Genomic DNA, 6261 nt, shown 5'->3' on the forward strand with positions numbered 1-6261 from the left:
CAATTTTTTTTTTTTTTTTTTTTTTTTTTTTGCTGATACCAATTTTGTGGGATTTTTCTCTTATCAATGCAGGGTAGAAATGTAATTCTTAAAAAAAATATTCAACTATTTAAAATAATTGATCAGTTCACGCATTAATTCAACTAGATTTTGGTGAACACAGCCATATCTACTCTGCTAAGGAAAATAAGCAGTACAAAACTGAGTAAGGCATAGATATTTACTCTGAAATCTTAAAGACATCAGCTATTTGAAAGACCCATTTTTCAAGGAGGAGTTATTACCTGATATAAGTGGCCAGGAGGAAGCTTGGCGAGATGGCATTAAACTTAGTCAATTTGACATAGTATGAAGTTAAACCTACTGCTTTGGAAATTGAATAAATATTTGTCTGTTTGTTTGTTTTTAAGTGCCCTTGAATTGACTGGATCTGAGATTCTGACTCAAACATCTACAAAAGCTGTCCTCTGTAGTCCATATGTCACACTTATTGTCTAACTTATGTCAGCTTGATAGTTGGAAATTTTCAGTGGTTTCAGTGAAACCAAGTTATCTGGTGGGGCAAAAAAGTCTATTTTTTTTTTTTTTTAAGTAATCTCTACATCCAACATAGGGCTTGATCTCACAACCCTGAGATCAAGCGTCACATGCTATAGGGACTGAGCCAGCCAGGAGCCCCCAAAGACTTCAACTTCCATCTAGATAATCCTTTTAACAAAAAAAGAAATAAATATGCAAGGAAATAGGATGGAAATGAAAGGAAATAAAACCAATTATTTTTAGCGAAAAAAAAACAAGGTTTTCCATGTAAAAAAAGAATTTAGCTTTTGCATTGAATTCTATAGCAATGATTTGAATTATTTCACTTAAAATGGAGAGACACAATATATGTGAGGACTTTGTGTTTATAATAGATTCCTATTGCTGCATAACACTTTTCAACAACTTGGAGGGTTCAAAAAAACACCCATTTATTATCTTACAAGTTCAATAGGTTAGAAGTCTGACCACAGCTTCAGTGGGTTCTCTGCTTAGATCTTATAAGGCCGAAATCAAAGTATCAGCTTGGTTGTTAGCTCTTACCTGAGGCTAGAGGCCTTTTTTTCAAGATTGTACGAGTTATTGACAGAATTCAGTTATTGTGTTTGTAGGACTGGAGTCCTGGTTTTCTTACTACCTGTAAGAGGCCAGGGATGCCATCAGCTTCTAGAGGCCACCCAGAGGTTTTGTACTTCCATAGTTCATCTCGTGGAAGTTAGCTGCCGTCTTCAAGGCCAGCCGGAGAGGATCTCCCTGATTTCTTCTTGTCGAAGTCTTACATAACAGCTGTGAAAAAGTCTCCCTTACCATTTTTAACAAGCATCAGAATAACTGTTTTTTTTTTCTTTATGAAATGAAGTGTCTCATAGTCAAATAAAATGACTATAAAGTGTGATAAGTCTGTGAAAGGAAACCAACACTTAAACATAATGTGAAAGGAACAGAGGAAATGATTGGTCAAAAGTTAGATACAGGAGTGAGGGAGGGATTCTCTATATAGGTCAGGATCTCAAGTGAGATCTGATACACGGCAGGGAGCCAGATATTTGAAGGCTTTCCAGGAAAACATTCTTAGGCAAAGAAGAGTGAATTCAAAATATGGGAGGCAGAAAATGTTTAAGACCTCAGAGAGGGGAGCAGAGCGGGGAGGAGAGACCTTGGTAGTTAGAGTCAAGTCAATGAGGGAGAATATATGGAGATTGATTGGCATTGAGAATGGAAATGAGGTTGATATTATTATACCAATTAGAGAAATATGGCTTTTTTTTTCCTTCCATGTTAGTAAGCTGCAGGAATATTTGCATCATGTATGTACAGGTTTGAATCAGGGAAACAGTTTATGGAATGAGAAATTTACTGTAAAAATCATGCATTATTTATTTTGAGGAAGAGCTGGAGAAGTAGGTCCAGAAAAGGGATTTGGAGGATTGAGGAAAGTCACAAATCAGATCACCAGAAGTACCAGATTATATAGTACAAAATCTAAATTAGGTTAAATCCTTTATTACTGACATTTAGAGCACAATCAGCATTGCTTCAAAGAATGTATAGAGGTTGTCATTTTAAATTTACTCACATGGTTTTAAAAATAATTCCCTAATCTTTATTCAACTGTAGGATTCCTGTGAGCAGAGCACATAATCATTTTTTCAAAATATATCCCTGAGTCTTAGCACAATATCCAGAACTTGTATCATACATTGAATAGATTAAAATACTTAAAATTTCTAGACTTTATTTTATCCAAATATAAAATAAGAATAATTGTCTTTTTTTTAATTAAGTCTAACTTTTAAGTGTTGATATAAGAATTAAATATGGGGCACATGGGTGGCTCAGTGGTTGAGCGTCTGCCTTTGGCTCAGGGTGTGACCCTGGGGTCCTGGGATCGAGTCCCACAACGGGCTCCCCTGGAGGAGCCTGCTTCTCCCTCTGCCTGGGTCTCTGCCTCTCTCTCTGTGAGAGAGAATGAATAAGTAAATAAAATCTTTAAAAAAATGAAATGCAATAAGGAGTAAGTCGCAACAGCACCTGGCATATAATAAGCACTGAACATTGGTAAATCAGTTAAGATCTCATAAAGATTACTTTTTAAGACGGGAATTCAGTCAGCATGTTTTTAATGAACACTATGCCACTGCATTGTGCTAAACATTGAAACATGAAAACTTTTAAGACATCCAAAGTACATACTGTTATTATCATGTGGAGTTGTGAAAATTACATGGAATTGGATTTACAGACAGATTTTAAATTTTCCTTCACTGATTTAACAGGCATCTGAACTTGGTAAATACTGCTACTGTCTGAACGTCAGTGTTTGTATAAATATGTTTTTATTGGTGACAATAATTTGTATTTACAAGAGTTGTTGTAAGGGATAAATGACTTCATATTTATAAGGCCCCTCTTCTAAGGAAGACACTCTAAAGTATTGCTTTTACACGCTATTGAGGATAAGATGAATCTTCAATGAAAACTGACTTAACGGTATTCAGTACATTTCATATTTTTGTTTTCTCAGAAGCTAATTGGCTATAAGAGAATTCGAATTCAATGTCTATACTACCCACACATCGTTTCCTAAGGTGACCCCAAAAGTCTATTTCTCAAATGCTGCACCCACAGACTGAAATAGACTTAGTAGTTTGAAACTAAAATAAAAATAAACCAAAGGATAGTTTTTATGTAGAAAGATAGACCTATTTTGTAACCTAAGAAGCGGGTAAAAAACGAAAACACCTCAAATATTACCACCCCAGGAAGTGGAGTCTGGATATTCCAATTAATTTTAGCGGAAGAGTTGAATACTTGAAAGATTGCATGAAACTCTGTGTGCAAATGATGACATTTCACAACCCATTCATAAACACTTCTGGAAGAAGAGTCCATGTATCATTTGAAAGTATATGTCAGTGCAATCTCATCTAAACCAAATGGCATTTTCAAAAACTTTTATATCTTTATTTAATGGTTTCTTCCAGCACTCTAAGTATTAATAGATTATCAAATTGAAAGATGTTTGTTCTGACCTTCACATAACTCCATTTCTCTGGTGGTTTAATGTCTCTTACAAAGTACTAGAAGTGCATTAAGTAATTTCTCATTTCTCTATGATTCCGTGATGCCAATGTCACAAGACAAATGCTGAATCAATTGATGGGTAAAAACCCAAATAAAAACACACAATAAAATATTTCCTATTTTCCTCTGACACCTTAATTCAAAATCCTACAACAGGAAAACATCCAGATATTTCAAATTTATAGTTTTCCTGAGAAATTTTGTTAATTGTTAGATATTTGGTAGAGGAGATTAAGCTGTATATTTGTACAGCATTTGTGTATATATATTTTAGAAAATTGAAACAAGATATTTAAAAAAAATGTTGGGGGAACAGAGGTTTGGTACATAAGAAAAGCTGCATGAGGGATCTTTGAAGTATATGCCACAAAGTTATATTTGTAAAGCAAACCATATCCCATAATCTTGGAGGCATTTTTAATTAAGGAGAAGGTGGAGACTGTGCTCCCACAAAATAAGGAAACCATCGAAGAAGTAGACATGTTAAGAGAATAACAAAGTTCAGCCCAACAGAGTAGTCCAGGAGAGTACTATGAAGTTAAATTTGCCTTCAACCAGGGAGTCAAAAATTTAGATAAAATCAGAAAGGAGTAGGGCCATGAGAAGTCTACAAAAAAATCATGTAAATTTCTAAAGAACTCTATTAGAACATAATGTGAGAATTAATATAGGAATAGGGCTACAGAAAACTAACAGATTAGAACAGAGAGGGCAGGTATTAACTTCAGCAAAATATAGAATAAGAGGAAGAAAAGTGGACAAAGATACGCACAGGCAGTATGTCGCAGTACGTGTGAGCGCAGTCGTGGAACCAGACTCCTTAGGCTGAAACTCAAATTTGCAACATACAAAAGCTCTGCGACCTTGGACATATTCCCGGGGCCTCAGCTTCCATAAGTGTACGCTAATAATACCTTTATCATTAAGTGAGTTCATAGATATGTTTAGAACAGTGCTTGACACTGTTTTGTGTGTGTGCGATGATACATATTGGATTAACTAAATGTATAAAATGACTCATACAAAGAAGATCACAGGCATATGTCTAGAAGACAAGTTTCAGAAGTAAATATTTAATCACACTAACAGAAACACCACAGTGGATTATCCCTTAAAATGTTTGAATTGATAATTTAAAAATCCTAAATAGTAAACACATTTTGAAATATAAAGGAATATATTGATCTTTGAAAGCTTGCCATGGAGCGCCTGGGTGGCTTAGTCCGTGAAGGAGCTGACTCTTGATTTTGGCTCAAGTTATATTCTCAGGGTCCTGGGATGCAGCCCTGCATCGGGCCCCATGCTCTGTGAGAAGTCTACTTGCAGATTCGCTGTGCCCCTTCCCTCTCTCGTGTTCTCTCAGTCCCTCATAAATAAATAAATAAATAAATAAATAAATAAATAAATAAATAAATAAAAAATCTTTAAAACTAAAAAATAAAGATTGCTATAGACTTTAAAGTTTCTTATGCAGCAGGCCTAGAAGGTACAGGGGATTGTATTTTTAATAGAGACCTATAACTTATGTGATAATTGTTAAACCAAGTCCATGAGTTATATTTATAAACAATTAAGATATACTTCTGTAAATATATTTTTGAATCATTATTTGTAAAGGGTTTTTTACATCTGATTGATTCTCAAATGCATAATGAGACTAAAAAGAAAAAAAGAAATGAGGAGAACTACTGTATAGTTATTCTTGGAATAATTCTCCTTTAGATTTCCACACATCTTTTAAGAACATTTTTTCCAGACTACTTTTTAAGGATGCTTTTACAACAAACAGTCTTGGATAATAGAAGTAGGGTTTCTTTCTAGGGCAGAAGAGAGATTCATTTTCTGACTAGGATACGAAGATAATGCATCCCTTCAAGGGCAAAAGTTGGGCAGCTTTCTAGCTACCCTCTTACAAAATTGGCCTTTTTTTTTTTTAGTTGAGGATTCTTTGGCCATGATACAAACCTATTATTTGTACAAAATCCACTTATACTTCTCTGTGGGAAAAATACCTGTGTGAAATGGGAACAGGGCAAAGGCATACAAACATGAATGGCATGCAGCATGGCAAGCTCTATTGTGAGTAATAAACTATATGGTTTCTGACCCTGAGATCTCATGTCTTCTAGAAGGATATATGAAACTGCGTTAGGCTAACCTGTCAGTGTACTCACAGGATAAAATCTCGTTCTCTTCACAGTTCTTGATTTTTTTTTCTCTTGTAAAAGAGGAAAGATTGATTAAAAGATTAGCTGTATGTAGCTGAAGCAATGAACCAGTCCCTTTGCTTGAGTGACACTAAGTTGAGTTCATTGGATCTGATTGATGAAGTGGCTTGAAGCCATCCTGGGTTAGGCACAAGCTCTTATTTTAATTCTGATATGAACCATCCTGTTTGTGATAGGGTACAAGATATTTAGAGTAATTTTGAGAGAGCACGGGAAAATCTGGAAGGTGCTATTAAAGTAAAAAGAAAAGGAGGAAATAGAATGTTTTTAAGATTAATTTTATTTAATTCTGTAATTGAAATGAATGGTCACACATTATAGATAACAGTACATGAAACAACGGTGCACAAAACTGATTACAGAAAAGAAACTGCGTTACTACCACACAGACCATTCCTAACATTCTGGA

The sequence above is a fragment of the Canis lupus genome, chromosome 4 (genome assembly GCF_048164855.1).
Source record: "Canis lupus baileyi chromosome 4, mCanLup2.hap1, whole genome shotgun sequence".
Classification (NCBI taxonomy): Eukaryota; Metazoa; Chordata; class Mammalia; order Carnivora; family Canidae; genus Canis; species Canis lupus.